A 20,824-nucleotide genomic window follows, 5' to 3' on the forward strand; every position below is an offset into this window, starting at 1 on the left:
AATTGAGCCCATCGCCAGTCCCAATCGAGCCCGCTGCCAGTGCATCGGATCTGCTGTAGACGCGCTCGCTGTCGTCGTCCTTGTGTGTGGATCTCGCCGGCCTCCGCCTCCTCGTGCCGATGGAGCTCGCAGACCCGCTCGCGGTCGTCGTCCTCGTGCGTATGGATCTCGCCGGCCTCCGCCTCCTCACGCCGCCAGAGCTCACGGACCCGCCTGGACCAGCCGCCGTGGTGGCCGGGATATCCTTGCACCGGATCTGGGCAGCCCAAGGGAAGGCGGCGGCGCTCCTGGACCGGACCTGCATGCATATACAGGGGAGAGAGTGAGGGAGTGGAAGAGAGGGAGATGAGGAGCGAGGGCAACCTACCTGAGTTGGGGGGGCGCGACGCAGAGGATGGGGAATGGCCGCCGCCGCGCCGCCGCTCTGGTGGAGCCGGATCTGGTGGAGGCGCCGCCGGGAGAGCCGCCGCGCCGCCGTCTGCTTCGTGAGGGAGGGGAGGGGAGGGGAGCGGGGGAGGCGCCATCGGTGGAGGGAGAGGTGGAGGCCCGCTCCATCTGGAGAGTGGAGGGAGAGGGGAGAGGAGCGCCGCCGTCTGGAGAGTGAAGGGAGTCGGGCGAGTGCGGTGGGTGAGTGGAGGGAGCAGAGTGGGAGTCGGAGTGGAGATGACCTAAGTCTGCTTTATATGGTAGGAAAACATATATGGGCTTTCACCTGGGCTCTGAGCTGGGCCGAATTTACCGTGGCGGGCCTTATACTGTGCCCGCCGCGATAAATAAAAAATGTCCGCCACGGTAAATTATGGGATTTACCGCAGCTGGAAAAAATTGAGCCCGCCACGGAGGCCTCCGGGACACCGTCGTGGTTAATCAATCCTGTAGTAGTGAAATAAGTTGACAACATTGTAAGCATGGCTATGTGTGGCTGCAGAGCCCGAAACGTTTTCATTTTCTAAAGAAAACTGATCATTAATTAATTAGTTGTTCCTACAAAGTGGTTACTTCGTCTTAACAATATGGTTAACGCCATCACTTTATAGGGTGTTGACATAGGTAGCGGTTTCCCACGTAATGGTTGCCTAATTATTCTACTAATAAATAAAGGCAGCGTATGCTATGGAAACCAAGGAGCTGTGCAAACTATGCAAACTCTAATCTAGACCACTGGACTCTAATCCGATGGTTAGAGGTAAAGGTGGGTTATTTTAGCACTTAAACCCCCCACTCATCCCATCTAATCCAAGATTTTACAAATCACCCCAGCCTCAGCCCCAGCGCCTGTACGGTTCCCTTCCGTCTCCTCGCGGTCCCCGTACGGCGCGATACAGCGCCGCGACGACACCCGCGACGAGGCCTAGCCGCGCCGTTTTGTTTACGGCGATTGTTTACGGCGCCGCTGTCCCTCGCGTTAGTATACAGCGCGGTTGACTCGAGGAGGCAATTGAGGAGCTCGACCCAGCAGCCGCCGGCGCCAGCGCCGGAGGCCTCTGCGGACGGCAGCGGCCCGGCCTCAGCGAAGCGCGCGGTGACGGCGACCCCCAGTAGCTGCTTGTCTTTGGCTGTATATATTGATCGATCGATCAGCTGGCCGGATCGTCCACGACAGTACGTACACGTACGTACGTGAACACCAGATCTTTGGCTTAATTTGCTGCCTGCCTTTCTGACAGTATGTACGATCTAATCTAATAAGATGTGCTGCACTAGTATTCGTTTACATGTAATCTAATAAGGTGTGCTGCACCAGGTGTGCCCGCTGCCGCCATGGAGACCGACCAGGGCGACGCAGGAGAAGGAGCAGGGCTTCCTGGCCCCCGTGCGCGACCTGTGGCGTTGGAGACCGCCGCTGCCGCTGCCACCAAGTCTCAGGTCGCCATTGATCCCGTCATCGCCGTTGATCCCGTTGTCGCCGATGATCATGCCGTCATCACGATCGACGCGGTCGACGCCGGAGTTGGAGCCCACCTTGAACAGCCAAGCACACCTAAGCCGAAACCTTCTCCGAGTTTAGTAGTAAGTTGCATAGAACATATGGTTTTTTTGTTTGCAAAGAACTAGTTTGCCTGGTCTGTTGCTCATACAATTTTACACTTGTATAGGACACAAATTGCAAAGAACATTTGAAGCCTGTAGTTGGAATGATCTTTGATACTCTCACAGATGTGGAAACATTTTACAAATCGTATGCACACGAAGTTGATTTCTCTGTTCGTGTTGGTCAGCACAAGAAGGAAAATGATGAAATATTATTCAAGCGGTATTGTTGTTCAAGGGAAGGGTACAGACAGGAGAGCGTAAAAAAAGTTAGTGGTGAATCCGGAAAAAAAGAAAGTCACCAAATGTGATGGAATCCAGATGTGGTTGTCAGGCACATATTGTTGTCAAGCTTGACAGTGACAAGAAGTATCGAATATATTCAATGGTTGAGGCGCACAGCCATTGTTTTGTGTCGCCAGATAAGAGGCATTAGCTACGATCCAACCGAAATGTCAGTGAGAGAGCAAAGAGTACTTTGTTCAATTGTCATAAGGCTAGCATTGGCACATCACAAGCATATCGACTTCTCCATGTCAGAGATGGTGGGTTTGAGAATGTTGGGTGCACAAAGAGGGATTTGCAAAACTATTTCAGTGACCTCAGAACAAAAATCAAGGATGCAGATGCACAAATGTTTGTGGCACAACTTGAGCGAAAGAAGGAAGTAAATCCGGCCTTCTTTTATGAGTTTATGGTGGATGAACAAAGACGACTTGTTCGTGTATTTTGGGCAGATGCTATATGCAGGAAAAACTATAGTGTTTTTGGTGATGTGATTTCGGTAGATGCAACATATACTACCAACCAGTATAACATGAAATTTGTGCCATTTACTGGAGTCAATCATCACTTGCAAAGTGTTTTCCTTGGGGCAGCATTCTTAGCAAATGAAAAGATCGATTCATATGTATGGTTGTTTAAGACCTTTCTTAAGGCCATGGGTGGAGTAGCACCTCATCTAATCACAACAGATGAAGATGCGAGCATGATGGCTGCTATTGCTCAGATTCTACCAGATACAGCTCATAGATTTTGCATGTGGCATATCATGGAAAAGGTACCTGAGAAGGTCGGGCCGTCTATAAGAAATGATGAACAATTTTGGGAAAGACTAAACAAGTGTGTTTGGGGAACTGAGAATTCAGATGATTTTGTGTCACAATCGAATTCTATCATAACAGATTATGAACTCATGGAAAATGATTGGTTTTCCAATAGGTTTGCCATTCGCGAATCATGGATTCCGGTATATTTTTTGGACATACCTCTAGCAGGAATGCTTAGGACTACATCACGATCGGAGAGTGCAAATTCTTTTTTTAACCGTTTCATTCATAGAAAGTTGACCTTTGTTGAGTTCTGGCTAAGGTTTGACACAGCTTTGGAGTGCCAGCGCCAAGAGGAGTTGAAAGCCGACAATGCAAGTCTTCACAACACTCCTAAATTGATGACACCATGGGCCATGGAGAAGCAATGTAGAGGGATATATACACATGAAGTTTTTAGTAAATTTCAGGAACAACTCGTAGCTGCAAGAGACCATTGCATTATTCAAGGTATTTCAGAGTGTGAAGATATAAGATGTTTCACCATCAGCAGCCTAACTGGAAAAGATCGAGTTGTTCATATGAACAAGTCAAACATGCTTGGTAGGTGCTCCTGTAAATTATATGAGTCATATGGCATCCCGTGTCGTCATATCATACAAGTGCTTCGAGTCGAGAAACAAAATGAGATACCTTCAATTTATATTATGAAGAGATGGGAGACAAGATGTAAAAGGTGTGTACTGTACTTTTTTTTTCTATGCCTGTTTTGTTTCGTTCTGTATAGGCCAACAATCCTTCTGTTTCGTTTTACAGGGAACTATTCTTTGATGAAGAAGGTAACCTACTAGATGAAAAGCCTAAGGATCCCATGGAGGTGGCAATGCGGAAAAAGATTTCAGAATCACGCAACAAGTTTGAAGATCTCATCCAAATGGCCAAGAACTCAGAATAAGGGATAGACTTTTTATATTCTAGTTTATCCAACCTAGTAGAACCTCTCCAACAAATCACGCCTGCTATGAGAGTTGATAAACATGAGGAATATGAAACTTTCCTGGGTAATAAAATTCCAAATGAAGTCGATATACATCCACCAAATGATATCAAGTCAAAAGGGAGATGCAAAAGAATTAAGAAGGGCAAGGAGAAGAAGGCTGGAAGTGGAGGTCAGGGTAAAAATAAACGGAAATGTCGAAAATGTAATCAAGTTGCGGATCATGATGCACGAAATTGCCCAAACAATGTTGTTGGCTAATATTTTTTTTACACTTGAATGTTGTTGGCTGTCCGACAACACAGAGTTTGTTACCTTTAGTTTGTTTTTTTTTAATTTGGAAGAGCCTATGTTTGATTGATCAGTACCATTGTCGAAGTAAATGTGCAATTCTGAGAATTATTTACAATTAATTATTGTCCATGTGCTACTGCTAGTTCATTTTGCAAGCTCGTGTGTGCAATTGTTGATCGCCGTGGACGTGCATGCTACTGTGTGCATGCTCCTGTTGTTTGGTTGCGGCACCAGGTGACTTGTGTTTGGCTTGCGTATATGCATGTCAGGTTGTCAGGATGGGGAGGAAAAATGCAGTCATGTCAAGTCTGAATTTTTATCTTATTACATTGCAACTGTACGCTCTGATTAACTACGAACACATAACAACAAAACAAGAACAATAATACTACTAGTCTAGTACCGCTACATGAACACAAAAGAGAGAAGTTTCGTTCATCCAATGTCACGAATCAAAATCCTCATCCCTGTCATCGCCCCTCCATATCAAATTCTCTCCATTCTTGATCCTCCTCATCCTGGCCATCATCTCGTCAATGGTGATGTCGAACGCGTCCCTCATCTTCCCCTCGATCCTCACCCTTGCGTCCCTGTACAGCAACCACGGCAAGGCCGTCGCGGCCGGCGCCGTGGCGCCTCTCGTGGGCCTCCTCCTATCCGGCTAGCCGGCGGGCCTCCCCAGCGATCCTCCTCCTGACCGGGACGACGACCTCCCCAGCGGGCACGCAGGACGTGCTGGCTGCGGCCGGGCCTCGACGCGGGCGTCGTCGCGGTGCTGTATCGCGCCGTACGGGGATCGCGAGGAGACGGAAGGGAACCGTACAGGCGCTGGGGCTGGGGTGATTTGCAAAATCTTGGATTAGATGGGATGAGTGGGGGGGGGGGGGGTTTAAGTGCTAAAATAACCCACCTTTACCTCTAACCATCGGATTAGAGTCCAGTGATCTAGATTAGAGTTTGCATAGTTTGCACAGCTCCTTGGTTTCCATAGCATACGCTGCCATAAATAAATACATGTAGGATTTTGGATATATTTCCTTGAATTTCCGTTTTAAAGCTCTATATGTTTTTATGAAACAAGTTTGTTATTTAGATATGAGCAATTTGTACTTAAATTCAGAGTCAGCATTGAACAGGATATTCAATAGCAAGATGTGAAGCATTATTTATACATGTGAACACTGCACTAGCCTATCGTGGCTTAAAGGCTCACAGTTGGAAAAATTGCATCGTCGTATATATGTGCATATATATACTAACAGTCATTCACACTTTTAACACAAAACGCTTACCTATGCCTTCTCTGCCCAAACCCTAGCCCCTATTCATCCATGTATGATGGAATACGCCTAATAAGGTGGAAGCCAAGACAAGGAACGGAGGGAATTAGATGCATCACGAATTTTCCAACGACTTATGCTTTATGATATGGTTAAGATCAAGGCTGGTCACGACTCTTGGCAAAACTGGAAACTCTTGCCTGGTAACATGCATGCAACTAAGAGAAATGGAGGGACAAGATGGAACCTTGCGATGAGCGACGCAAGAAAGGCTCGAGCGACAACTTGATTTGGCGCAAACAATGCTGTTAATGCTTAAATTTATGCTATACAATGCAATATAATTGACAAGGATGGCATAATATGGAAACAATCGAGGATGCAATGTAATTGACAAAAGTTGCATAATAGGCATATATATGCACTAGTAGAGAACAGACCTTTGATCCTCGGCCAAAATGGGCTCTAGTCCCGGAATTTTTTGCGCCCGGGACTAGAGATACCTTTAGTCCCGGTTGGTGGCTCCAACCGGGACTAAAGGTCCCTGCCCAACGGCTACTGCGCCAGACAGAGGTGGCAGGGACCTTTAGTCCCGGTTGGAGCCACCAACCGGGACTAAAGGTATACTTTTACTCCCGGTTGGTGGCTCCAACCGGGAGTAAAGGTCTACTCCCGGTCCGTGGCTGCGCCCGGGGTTGGAAAGTTACATTTAGTCCCGGTTGGATCCATCAACCGGGACTAAATGTTCTCCCTTTATAAATCGGCCATCTCCTCCTTCCTCCCCGAGCCCGAGCTCAGCACATTTTGAAGCTCACTGCAGTAGTGTTCTTGCTTCCTCCCTCCCTCCATTGTTCCTCCATCCATTCTTCGATTCCTCCATCAATTTCTTCGATTCCTCCGTCGATTCTTCAGTTGTAAAGGTTACCAATCTCATACTCTCATTTTTCACCATTTTCTTATGCCATTTTGTTCACTATATATATTTATGGTTCTTTATTGTGGTTTTTTTCATTTGTAAGTAATTTGAGCTCAAAATCACTTCAAGCTTGCATATTTACATGAAAGAAGGTTAAAGTATATATAAATATAAACTTAGAAAATAGTTAGAAAATTATAGCAAATCCGTACTAGTTGAACTTGCGGACCGTGTTCAGCTCGGCGAGCATGTTCTCTGCCGAGCGGTAACGGACGTCAAGGAGGAGCTTTGATTCTACGAGGGAGAGCGACAACGGTCGTGGAAGACCGTGTTCCCTTCCTCGTAGAATCGGAGCTCTTCCGTGACCAAGTACGGTGCCGTCCGGTGGAGAAATGCTCGCCGAGATGATCACGTAAGCAAGGTCAACTAGTACGGATGGTTATTTATTCACATGTCCCGATATCGTCGCAGTAGTCTGTCAATCACCGTACCTAAACGTAGTATATATAAATAAAAACTTAAAAAATAGTTAGAAAATTATAGAAAATCCGTACTAGTTGAACTAGCGGACCGTGTTCATTTCGGCGAGCATGTTCTCTGCCGAGCGGTAACGAACGTCAAGGAGGAGCTTTGATTCTATGAGGGAGAGCGGCAACGGTCGTGGAAGACCGTGTTCCCTTCCTCGTAGAATTGGAGCTCTTCCGTGGCCAAGTACGGTGCCGTCCGGTGGAGAAATGCTCGCCGAGATGATCACGTAAGCAAGGTCAACTAGTACGGATGGTTATTTATTCACACGTCCTGATATCGTCGTAGTAGTCTGTTATGTGTGTACACTCCCATTCTTCTGTTAATTTGCGGAAATATCATGTGAATTACTTACCTGCCGCAGTAAAAGACAGAACACAATGACCATTAAAAATATCATTGTTTAGAGATCTAGATAATTTTATAGTTTGTTAATTTTATTTGTTTATAAAAGGAGAAATTTATAGTGTATTAAAAAATGAGTATAGAGAGTAGATGGCAACTGCTTCCGGGTCCTCGGCCTCTCATGGGTTTCCAAAGCGACTTAGGCCGGGCCTTCCTCTCATTCCATGCGGCAAGTGTCGTGATGAGACGAAGATTGTGATGGAGTACCGAGTGAAGAAGGAGGGTCCCAACAAGGATCGTATCTTCTACAAGTGTCCGGATCGCAATGTGAGTTATTTTATCGTATTTAATGATTATGGTTAGTTTATACCTATTTTCATGATGGTTGTGATTAAAGTTCTAATTTTTTGTTTTAATTTCAGTGGGATGGCAGTGGACGATGTTTAGGCTTCTACTGGGAGGAAGAGTATGTTGAACTCGTGCTAAAATATCTTGCACAATAGGCAGATACGGCGGCTAATGAGGCAGTGATCCAGCCGAAGAAGCCCAAAGATGTTGCACAATCGGGAATCTGTCTGTTTTAGTTGAGATTGGTCACGAAATCCTTGTGCTCTTGAAATGTATTTTAGCTTTAGTTCTTTTAGTGGTAGTTGGGATTGTCTACATTGTAGCGATGCTTTCATAAATTTGTATCTTTTGTGGTGGTACGCATGTTGTATAAATAATTAATTATGATCTAGGTTTTAATATGATATTTATGTCATGTAATGCAGATGAGCTATCATTGGATGTATAATGCTGATCGCCGCTCCCAAGAGTTCATTGACGGCGTGCATTCTTTGTTACGTGCGGCCGAGGCAAACAAACGCGATGGTTTCATGTGCTGCCCATGTGCCATATGTAAGAATACGGTGGAATATCCTTGCTCAAGGACTCTTCATTCACACTTGTTCAAGTCGGGTTTCATGCCAAACTATATTTGTTGGACAAAGCACGGAGAAACCGGTGTTGTAATGGAAGAAGGTGAAGAAGAACAATGGGACGACAATGATATTATTCCTGATGGTGCGTGCTTCAATGATACTGCAACGGGAGAAGCTGAAGAAGAGGTGGCCGCAGAAGATGAGCCGGCTGATGATCTTTGTCAGGTCATTCGTGACGCACAAAGAGAATGTGAAAGTGAAAAGGAGAAGATCAAGTTCGAGCGGATGCTAGAAGATCACAAGAAATTGTTGTACCCAACTTGTGATGCAGGGAAAAAAAGTTGGGAACCACACTAGAATTGCTGCAATGGAAGGCAAAGAATGGTGTATCTGACAAGGGATTTGGAGAGTTACTAAAAATCCAAAAGAAGATGCTTCCGAAGTACAATGAATTGCCCGCCACTACCTATGAAGCAAAACAAGTTGTCTGTCCTATGGGGCTAGAAATAGAGAAGATACATGCATGTCCTAATGACTGCATCCCATACCGTGGCAAAGAGTACGAGAAATTGGATGCATGCCCGGTATGCCATGCGTCGCGGTATAAAATCAGGCGAGATGACCCTGGTGATGTTGAGGGCGAACATCCGCGTAAGAAAATCCCTGTCAAGGTTATGTGGTATGCTCCTATAATACCACGCTTGAAACGTCTGTTCAGAAACAAAGAACATGCAAAATTGTTATGATGGCACAAAGAAGACTTGATTGGTGTTGAGGGCTATGGAACAGAAGAGGTCATTGAGTTCTGTGTTGACTTTATTCCCGACCTTGACTCGATTGGTGTTCCTGAATCGAGACATGAGGGGAGACTAAGCGGAAAGGGGACACTAGGGAGGAAAACATATATTGGTACGGATGATGATTATTTCAATAAAGCGCACTACACAGTTCTACAGAACTCCTCTTTGGTAGATCCGTATATTGAGACACACAAGGATCTCTTACGATCCGAGTTTCCAGGGAAGACTAAAGCTTGGATTACGCATAAGCACATGGAAACTTTCGGCGGTTGGTTGCGAAAAAAATGTCACGGTGATGAGAGCATCCATGAGCAACTGTATTTATTGGCTATGCAACCATCATGGCATATCATCACATACAAAGGGTACGAGATAAATGGGAACATATTCTACACAATAGCCCAAGATAAAAGGAGTACCAACCAAAATAGTGGTGTCCGCATAGATGCCACAGACCCGAATGGGAATAAGCAGACATATTATGGACGCATAGATGAAATATGGGAACTAGAATATGCACCTACTTTGAAGATCCCATTGTTCAAGTGCCAATGGGTCAAGGTGACCGGAGGCGGGGTAACAGTAGACAACGAGTATGGAATGACAACAGTAGACCTTAGTAATATTGGGTACAAAGACGAACCATTCGTCCTTGCCAAGGATGTGAATCAGGTGTTCTATGTCAATGATATGTCTACCAAACCAAAAAGAGGGAAAAATGATAATGACTCAACCAAAGAGCCAAAGCGCCACATAGTTCTTTCAGGGAAAAGAGTCATCGTGGGAATTGAGGACAAGTCGGACATGTCAGAAGAATATGAAAAGGATGACCGAATTCCGCCCTTCAAAGTGAACAAAGACCCTAGCATCTTGGTAAATGATGAGGACACTCCATGGTTACGAAGCGATCATAACCAACGGACATACGTAAAGAAGAAGTTCACTGCTGTGCCCACTTGATGATATAGTGATTTAATATAGTATGTGTTTGAGATATTATGTAATAATTGTGAATTCAGATGTTTATTATGTCATGTTTCAAATTAAATCAATGTTTGATTTGGTGGGATTTCTCTCTCAAAAAGGTAAATTAGGATACTGAGTGATGAAAAATTAAAATATTAACGTTAAAATGATGTGAAAACAAATTTCCTATCCAAAACCAATAGTTTTAATAATTTTAATTAAACACTACATTTTTGCATTAACGAAATAATAAATATTAGTTACATTATGTTTTATAATTCTAACAAAAAATAAAAAAGTTAGGTTATAGATTTTTCCTATGTGCAATAAACAAAAAGAAAATTCATATTTATAACAAAATAATTTTATGCCTTTTATTTAATTTACTATGTATTTAACAAAAACTATTGCATTTCTATTGTATTTAACAAGACTATTGCTTAAAACAGGCGGGAAACGAAACTGTAGGCCACCTTTACTCCCGGGTGGGAAGCCCACCCGGGAGTAAAGGTGGGCTGCAGTTTCGTGGCCCGTCAAAAAAATCCTTTACTCCCGGTGCGTGTTACCAACCGTTACTCCCGATTGATAACACGCACCGGGAGTAAAGGTACCTTTACTCCCGTTTGGTAATACGCACCGGGAGTAAAGGGTTTTTACTCCCGGTTGATGGCTGGCACCGGGAGTAATTCTCTCTGGTATATAACCTCCAACGCCTGGCGCAGATCGATCCGCTCGTCTTCTTCCTCGTCGAACACCGCCGCCCTCTTCTTCCTCGCGCCGCGTCCGTTCGCCTTCCGTGACACCGGCGCCGCCCTCTTCTTCCTCGTGCGACCTCCACCGCGCGCGCCCGTGCCCCTCCTCCGCACGCGCCCGTGGCCCTCCACCACGCCCTCCTCCGCGCCCGTGGCCCTCCACCACGCCCTCCTCCGCGCCGAGGCCCTCCACCGCGCGTGTTGCCCCACCGCGCCCGAGGCCCTCCACTGCCGAGCTTGAGGTGATATGTTCGTCGATCTCTTTGTACATTTGCCCGAGCCCTCCACTGCCGAGTTATAGATCACATCGAAAACTACAACTTTGGTGTAAGCCATGTCAACGCTCAAGGTCGATTGAAAATTCCAAATTTTGAATCACAAAATCTAGGAACTGAAAATGAATATTTGGAACTCTAAATGATTTTAAATAAGAAATCTTAACACAAGTTTTGAATATTTGGATATTATATGGATAAATTAGCAAGTTTAATTAGAGTGTCAAAAACTGTATTTTATGGTACTAAAATACATTTTAAGATCACTGGGACCTGAACTCATGACAAGTTTAATTAAGGACCACCAATGAAATTACTTTAGAAATTAATTAGATCGATGTAAATCCATGGCTTGTATAATAAACACGCTATATATTATTTAGAAACAACGCTATGAACCATCCGCTAATGAACTTTCGTACAAACTCCTCAGGATGGCAACCATTGTCGTTGTCACTAAAGCTGAAAATGATCCAGCCCATCAACCGCCATATATTCATCACTATATGATATTGTCGTTGTAGGATATATAATGGTCAAATAGGAACTCAATTTTGATACCCAGTTTGTAAACTAAGCGTTTTTTAGTTTATAAAAAATATCACATGTGATGATGTAAGCAGTTTTGGTTGGACTTGCATGCATGGCTACAGACAAATGAAGGAAAATTTCAACGTTTCTTTATTTGTGAACTTTGAATATACAGATATAATATATTAATGTTGCTAAAGTAATATGAGCATTACATATTTTTTCCGGGAAGACTATCTTCAAACTTTATATCATAGCATCAGAGATCGCCTGTAGAAGAAGAAAATAAATTCTTATCATTTCGGAAATAGTAATGGTTATATTAGCAATAAGACACATATACTTACATTTCATAATGACTTATACTTACATTATTAACATAGAATTTTCTCATATGATGAATGACTACATGGTTCACATGGTACATAGGATCACAACATCACGCACCGACATCGCCCCGGCCCACCTCACGTCGTCGTCGTCGTCAGCACGCCGGCCCGCCTCACGTCGTCGTCGTTAGCACACCGGCCACCGCACCGACACGTATATATACGTCATTTGTATTCATATGCATGTATATATATACGTCGCGGAGCACCGCCGCCATCGTTCGTCCATGCGTTTCTATGTATACGGCGGAGCACCGCCGCCCTCGTTCACCCATGTGTATATATACGGCGGAGTGGAGCACCGCCACTCTTGTCACACCGCCCTTTCTCGTGGCCTAGTTGATCAACATTCATATTATCGTTATCGTTAATGCTAAACAATCACACCAGGGCAAACCGCGCTGTTGATGTCACCGACGTGGTTCACCCTAGTCACCGACGCAATTTGCCCTCGGCCGTTTATGTATAGCCCTAATTTGCCCTAGTACCGACGTAGTTCGTCCTAGTGTGGCGAATTGCGTCCGTGACCGAGGGGCAAGATTTAATAATGCATATTGTTCGTAGATTTTATGCATGTAAGCAAAGATTTGACGTACTATATATTGGTTTTGTTTTTTTGAAGCTAGATGGCCGACCCGAGAAACATGGATGAGGAGGAGTTGATGATGAATTTGATCAACACTGGCACTCAAGTTGCTGGCGATGATGGTGCTAAAAATAACGTGCAAGAGGATGCAGATGACGGGAGTCAGTACTTAGCTCTTGAACAAAATGAGCAACAACATATTGGCCAAGTATATATTTTTTATTATTAGCTATATATATTATCATATGTCTTATGTGTGCTCATGACATTAAAAATAATGTTTATGTTTTGTAGCCCTCTGGATCGACATCAACAACTACAACGAAGAGTAAAAATGTTCGAGGTCCCAAAAAGCCATTGGAGGGTCGCTTCATCATCTCGGAGTTTAATGTGGATACAAGAGAACCGGGGGGGCGAATAAAATGAAATTTGTGCACCACTGTGGTTACCTTGTACGGGACCGGCTCCCGATTAGTACCCGTGAATGGAAGAAGAAGACCAATGCTCCTCATATCAGTTTTGTCTCCGATCGTGACAAGGCGTTAATTTGGAATGATGTCTTGGTACATTTCACGCTCCAAACAGATGGTTATGATGATATAATAGATGGTGATGAATTGAAGGAGCGAGTTAGGGATTGGGCAATGAAGAAGATGGCCACCCAGTTTCAGACTTGGAAGAAACACCTATACACGACGTATGTCAAGAAGAACATAGCACCAGATTTTACTGTCCCAGGCCCGATCTCAAAGCAGAGGCCCTATTGGGATGAGTTTGTACAGTACAAAACTTCGGAAGAGGGTGTGAGTCGGGTGATAAAGAACCAACGTAAGGCCCAACAGAAGACATACCACCATACCTTGGGATCAGGTGGCTACCCGACTGCCATTAAGAAGTGGAACAAAATGGAAGCAGACCTTCTTGCCAAGGGTATCAGACCAGAATCACTCGAGTGGGGAGAACGTGCAAAGAATTGGTTTTTCACTCATGGGGGAACACTAGACCAAGAGACAGGGAAGTGCGTTTATGGCGCAAGACTGCAAGAAGCAGCAGAAAGATTGTTTTATGCTCAGAGAGCTACTGCTAGTGGTGCGTTCAGGCCGAATAGAGAGAAGGATAAGCTGACATACGCCATCGGGACTATTGAACATGGTGGCCGAACTAGAGGCAAAGGAAGTGTCTCGTGGGAGCATGGATTCCCTCAGGACAGACCTTCCTACAGAAGTCGCCAGAGAAAGAAGGAAGAAGAGGCATAGTGGCTCCAGAGGTTGGAGGAAGCGGTGCGTGAAGCACAGGAGCGGGAAAAAAACCTTGAAGCGAGAATGCAGGAGGAAATCAGAAGGCAAGTGCAAATAGCAGTGAGTGCAAGCAAGCAGGCATCAGAGCCAGGAATGAACATTAGCCAATCTGTTCAGTTGAAAAGCAGCTGCGCTTCCACGGAGATACCAAATCAAGGGGACACAGGACTGCGCTTCCCTGTGGATGACGTCACTGAACCTTGTACAACGTGTGAGCTACACATTCTGAAGGAGAATTCCACAATCAAGGTGGCTATCGGTCTTGTTAATTCTATCGATCGAACCAAGACACCAAGGATTCATGGGAATATAATCCAAGAAGGATATGCTACCATCTCGGTAGATAAAGCTGAAAAAGGTTTTAGTGATTTGCCTCTTGACATTCCTGGAGGTGATGGCGAGAAGACTCTAGGAGAAGCGGAGAAGACATTCATTCTATGGCGCAAGCGCTACATCATCATTCCAGGGATGTCGGCTCCACCTCATCCTAAACTACCTCACCATAGGTACGTGCGGATGAAAACACTACATCATTAATTTGTATTGGCTTAAATAATTAACAATCTGCTCATAATAATATGTCATTCCTTTTTTTGTAGCAGATCCTCCCCCAACCTAAATCCAATTGTTCAATCACCAGATCATCATAGTGCCCTGTACGATGACATTGTGTTGGAAGACGAGGCTGCATCCACACCATCTCCAAGGAGGTCTCCAACGCCGCAGCCGCCACCTCCAAGGAGGTCTCCAACGCCGCTGCCAACACCTCCAAGGAGGTCTCCAACGCCTCCCCCGCCCCCGCCTACCAAGAAGCCTAGCAAGAGGCCAGCCCCTCAAACGAAGAACCAGTCCCCGCCTGCAAAGAAAGCCACCATGAAACCAAGGGCTATTCCCAAAATAATATCTAAAGAGAAGGAAGAAGGAACTGATGCATATAAAAAAGACATGTCTAGATTCTATGACAAACTTAAAATGAATCAAGAAGCAAGGAGAAACCCGGAGAAACCGTACTTCTTCGTAGCTTCAGATATTCTAAGAAAAAAGGTGACTTCTTACCAGCAACAACAGCGGGAATCTCGTAAGCCGTCCAAATCAACGTTATCAGACTATGACCGCACTCTCACCAAGTCAATTGAGGCGGCACTGAAAAAGAAGCGGGCAGGGAAAGGAGTTGCCCAACTCGGACAACAAGCGCACCAATCAATCTCCCCGCTAGTTATTGGTAATGAATATAGTTCGAATTTAGGATTAATGCATCAGGCAAACATACCTCCGGATGTCGATTTGGATCACCTTGGTGAATTTCTTGATGAGACTGGTCTCGACCTTTACCAGATGTTTGGTGATGGAAACATTGAGAGTGCGGCGGAGGTTGATATTTGGAAGAAAAAATTTGTACTAGGCCAGAGTCTATACAACCCTCAAGCCTTATCTGATCTGGGGATGCAAATGTACCTGCTAAACAAGTGGTACATGCAGGCGTCTACCAGTGGAGACTTCTACGTTGGTGTCAGAATTAGAGACGAACATTGGTTCCGTGGCGATGATGTTATGTATGTTGACTTTGTAGAATTTCATCAACTATGCCACCTGACCTCTCTGGACAAAGTTATCATTAGCTGCTATTGCCTGTAAGTAATAATTCTTTCGATCTATTATTAAACTCATCATATGTGTGTATGTGCATATAAATTATCCTAACAAGTACTATATATATGTAGATTTACAATGACAGAGCTCAGAAAGGAAGGCTGCAATGAAATTGGTTTTGTTGATCCCCATATAGTATTCAAAGACCCAATTACTCTAAAGACTAATTGGAAGTCTGAGTCAGAGAGTAACCTCATGAACTTCTTAGTGAACCAACGCCACAAGAAGGATATACTCTTTCCCTATAACTTCAAGTGAGTGTTAATCATGTCGATCATATCCTTAATGGCTCATATGTTGATTCTAGTTAATTAATGAGTGTTATGCATTATATCCTATAAACACATGCAGCAATCACTGGATATTGATGGACATCGATCTAGTGAAAAGTCACTTGATAATCTATGACTCGATGAGAAAACCACAACAAGACTACCAAGATATAATAGATATTATCCAGAGGTAATTTCGGGATCTCTAGCAACTATATATACACACAAACATGATGATTAACTATATCTGATGACGTGGCAAATTTTTTATTGGGCAGTGTTTGGAAAACCTTTATTGAGAAGCAACACATGGAAAAATGCAAAGCGCCACTGAATGTAATCCCTTTGAAAGTAAGTCCCCTGAATCGCATCATCTTTATTAATTAAACATATATCTTTCATCGGATCACCAGATTGGATGACAAATCTTTTTCTCGTAAAGTGATGTCTGAGGCAGGAACAGGGGAACAACTACTGTGGTTACTATGTTTGCAAGTTTATCAAGGTGCTCTCCCAAAGAACTCCTACAGAGAGACTCAAAGTACGTTAAAAATACACTATATATTCATTTAATTATTATTATTGATTGTGTTACTATGTCTTTATATATATATATGTACATATATTAATTTATTTTCCTTTAATTCAAACCTGTAGACTCGATGGTTGGAGGAAAAGGTCATACGGCAAGACCAAATCAAAGCAATTCAAGAGTCTATAGCCGGATTTTTTAATGAGCAGGTCATCGATTCCAAGGGCGAGTTCTACTTCGACCCAACACTGCCATTGAAGCCAAGCTAGAGGATGAGAGGAAACTTGTTATGTCACAACAACTATAATGCAATCTTTTGTAATATATGCACATGAAATAATATAATGTAAAATACACATATGCATGCATGCATGTAAATATATATATGATGCATGCATGCATATATATATATATATATATATATATATATATATATATATATATATATATATATATATATATATATATATATATATATATATATATATATATATATATATATATATATTTCTATGCTTGAATTGTGTGATTTAATATGTTCATTGTGCTTGAACCGAAACATACTATATGCGCGTAAAAATGTATAATTAGCAGCGTACAATACGACTTCGAAAACCTATTTTGAAAAGAAAACAAAAAAATGAAAAGAAAAGAAAAAAGAAAAAAACCTTTAGTCCCGGTTCGTATTACCAACCGGGACTAAAGGTGCCGGCCATCGTGGCATGTCAGGAGGCACCTTTAGTCCCAGTTGGTGTTACCCACCGGGACTAAAGGTCCTCCTTTAGTCCCGGTTCCTGACCCGGGACTAAAGGACCCCCCTTTAGTCCCGGATGCTTGCTCCCGGGTGGGGAACCGGGACTAGAGGGGGTTCCCCACCGGGAGTAAAGCTCGGTTCTCTACCAGTGATGTTTAATTAAGGTGGCAAATACAATGTCTCGAAACTGCTTGCGATTTTTGTAAACTACACATCGACAGTGTATATATCCATCACCTCATACTTATTATTTGCCATGTTCGCTATATATGACGATCTTCACAAAAGAATCAGTGTCTTCCATGAACTTGACAGACACAGGATCAGAGTATATCTATCTACGGTCCATCTGTAGATAACAAAACTGGTATGACATAGGTCATACTAATATTTATGTCATTCAATTTAGTGAAAAATGCACACTAAGAATACAGAGATCTTGGGCTTAAGCATATGTTTTAGGTTTTTATTTTTCAAAAGGAACCAGATAGAGACATGCCATATACCAAAGTTCTAGCAAATTCTCGAATAGATCTAAAAAAAATTAGTTGAACTTGGCCAATACTAATTATTCAATAAAGTGTTTGTATAAATTATTCCTCCGAGGCGGTTCATTTCGTGGAAAAAGCATGACACCTCTAAAAATCATTTCTTAACAACATGAGGACAGAGTTTAGTCTACGAATCACGGAGACAATGAAACGTTGTTGAACCCAACTGTTAACTGGCGTATTCTGTGAGCATTCGACACATGGGAAGACAACCATTCAATAATAACAGCTGGACACTTGACACACGGCACTTGAGTTGAATGGTGTAAAATGTCAACGCAACGAGCTCCCTTATAGTGAGAGCACCTTCTCCAGAGTCCAGACCATGCTCCACCTCTTGCGTCGGCCGCCAGCGGGATTCGAGGAGTTTGCCAGAGACCATTTTTGCTGCCGTGGGCAGCATGTGATCCGGGCATGCGAGGCGTACGGGATGGTTGCCTCTAGTGGCGGAGCCACGGGGTATGCTGGGTCCTGCTTGTCCGGCAGCTACTAATAATATATATATATTTGTATATATACACTGTATTTGTAAAAAGAAAAAGAAAAGACATACCGAGATAGGATCACGCCTTCACAGGACTACGAGGAGGCCCAGGCGGCAAGAGCAAGTCCAGGTAATTTTTTTTAAATAATATTTTTTAATGATTAATTACAAATGTAGCATTTGATTACAAAGTATCGGCCTTCCAGAAGCCGACAAGGCTCCAGACAGGGCTGGCTCATACGGTAAAGTGGGCCATGTCGGGCCGATAGGTACTAAATGATCTCAGATGGAGAAGGTACCAAAATAAAAGTTGTAAATTCCAAAAAGTTATGAAACTTTGTACTTGACAATTTTTTTTAACTTGAAATCATCTTGTCAAGGAAAACTACGTTTGAATTTTCAAAAATTTAAAATTTGAATTTTTTAAACGACCTTGGATCGATAAACAACAAAAATAAAAGTTGTAGATCTCAAAAAGTTATGAAACTTTGTAGTTGAAAACTTTTTGATTTTAAATCATCTTGTCATGGAAAATTACGTTTGAATTTCTAAAATTTGAAATTCAAATTTTATAAACGACCTTGGATGGAGAAACTACCAAAATGAAAGTTGTAGATCTCGAAAAGTTATAACACTTTGTAGCTGACAACTTTTCATTTGAATTAGTTTAGGGTATAAATACTCATTTCAAAATCAAAAGAACATAAAATGGCTTGGACAAAATCTCAATTGGACACAAACAACTTTCAGGTGTAGTGGTTAGGAGCCGAAGACGCGAAGCAGAAGGTCAGGGGTTCGAGCGCAGGTGGCCACGAAGCGCGCGTTTTTCCCGCGAAAAATCGCGTGACTTGTGACTTGCGACCGTGTGGCGTGGGGCCTCTCCCGGTATTAAAAAAATTCACTATTTTTTCAATGCATTTTTTGGCTTTCCTAGAAACCACGTCACTGCCGGTTCACATTAGTGTCGGTTTATAAGAACCGGCGGTGATGTCAAGCCTCCATCACTGTCGGTTCAAAATCCGATAGTGAAGGGTGTTTTTGAACCGATAGCGATGTGAAGATCTGGGTAGTGTATGTTTATTATCTAACAACTGGTTTAATTGCTCGTACATGCATGCAGATACTACCTACGTGCGTTTGTTCGAGGACCGCATGGACCTTGTGCGAGTGGTGATGGTAGGAGCGAGCGGGACACCATACCACGATGGGCTCTTCTTCTTCGACGTCCAGCTACCGCCGTCATAACCCACCAAGCCACCCCTAGTGAACTAGGCTCATTCGGCCTGCACGTGAACCCTAACGTTTACCCCTCCGGTGCGTTGTGCCTGAGCCTGCTCAACACGTTCAGCGCCCAAGACGAAGCCGAGCTATGGTCGCCAAGCCTCGTGCTCACTGCCCAGCCCTACAACAACGAACCTGGCTGGGCACAAGCCGGCACATCAATGGGTCAACGCAACGAGCTCCCCTATAGTGAGAGCACCTTCCTGCAAAGCCTCCAGACCTTGCTCCACCTCTTGCGTCGGTGGGATTCGAGGAGTTTGCCAGAGACCATTTTCGCCGCCGTGGGCAGCATGTGATCCGGGCGTGCGAGGCGTACTGGGATGGTGGCCTCCGGTGGCGGAGCCACGGGGTATGCTGGGTCCTGCAAGTCCGGCAGCTATTAATAATATATATATTTGTATATATACACTGTATTTGTAAAAAGAAAAAGAAAAGACATACCGAGATAGGATCACGCCTTGACAGGACTACAGCTGGACCACGCGGCAAGAGCAAGTCCATGGAATTTTTTAAATAACATTTTTTTAATGAGTAATTGCGAATGTAGCATATTGGATGGCCGGGTTCTCGAGTGCCGACAGGTCCTTATTGCCTTCCAGTAGCAGACAAGGCTTATCGACTGTCATAGGGCCCTGTCGGCCGAGAGCTGTCCGATAGGTACTAAATGCTCTCGATGGAGAAACTACTAAAATGAAAGTTGTAGATCCTAAAAAGCTATGAAACTTTGTAGTCGACAACTTTTCATTTGCAATCATCTTATCAAGGAAAACTAAGCTTGAATTTCTCAAATTTGAAATTCAAATTTTGTACATGACCTCAGATGTAGAAACTACCAAAATAAAGGTGGTAAATCCCAAAAAGTTATGAAACTTTGTAGTTGATAACTTTTTGATTTAAAATCATCTTGTTAAGGAAAACTATGTTTGAATTTCTAAAAATTTGAAATTTGAACTTTTTAAACGACCTTGCATGGATAAACAGCAAAAACGAAAGTTCTAGATGTCAAAAATTTATGAAACTTTGTAGTTGATAACTTTTTATTTGAAATCATCTTGTCATGGAAAACTACGTTTTAATTTCAAAATTTTGATATTCAAATTTATAAACGACCTCGGATAGAGAAACTATCAAAATGAAAGTTATATATCTCAAAAAGTTATGAAACTTTATAGTTGACAACTTTTTGATTTGAAATCATCTTGTCGTGGAAAACTACGTTTGAATTTCTTAAATTTGAAATTCAAATTTTGTAAACGACCTCGAATGGAGCAACTACCAAAATAAAAGTTATAGATCTCGAAGAGTTATAAAACTTTGTAGTTGACAATTTCTTCATTTGAATT

The 20,824-nt window shown here is 43.3% G+C and overlaps 2 pseudogenes; both read left to right on the forward strand.

The window, feature by feature from the left end:
- Positions 1-401: 401 nt before the first annotated feature.
- Positions 402-4,338, forward strand: LOC136507805 (protein FAR1-RELATED SEQUENCE 5-like; annotated as a pseudogene).
- A 569-nt stretch (positions 4,339-4,907) lies between these two features.
- Positions 4,908-20,109, forward strand: LOC136507807 (putative ubiquitin-conjugating enzyme E2 39; annotated as a pseudogene).
- The last annotated feature ends 715 nt before the right edge of the window (positions 20,110-20,824 follow it).

Source organism: Miscanthus floridulus, chromosome 15 (assembly GCF_019320115.1).
Source record: "Miscanthus floridulus cultivar M001 chromosome 15, ASM1932011v1, whole genome shotgun sequence".
NCBI lineage: Eukaryota > Viridiplantae > Streptophyta > Magnoliopsida > Poales > Poaceae > Miscanthus > Miscanthus floridulus.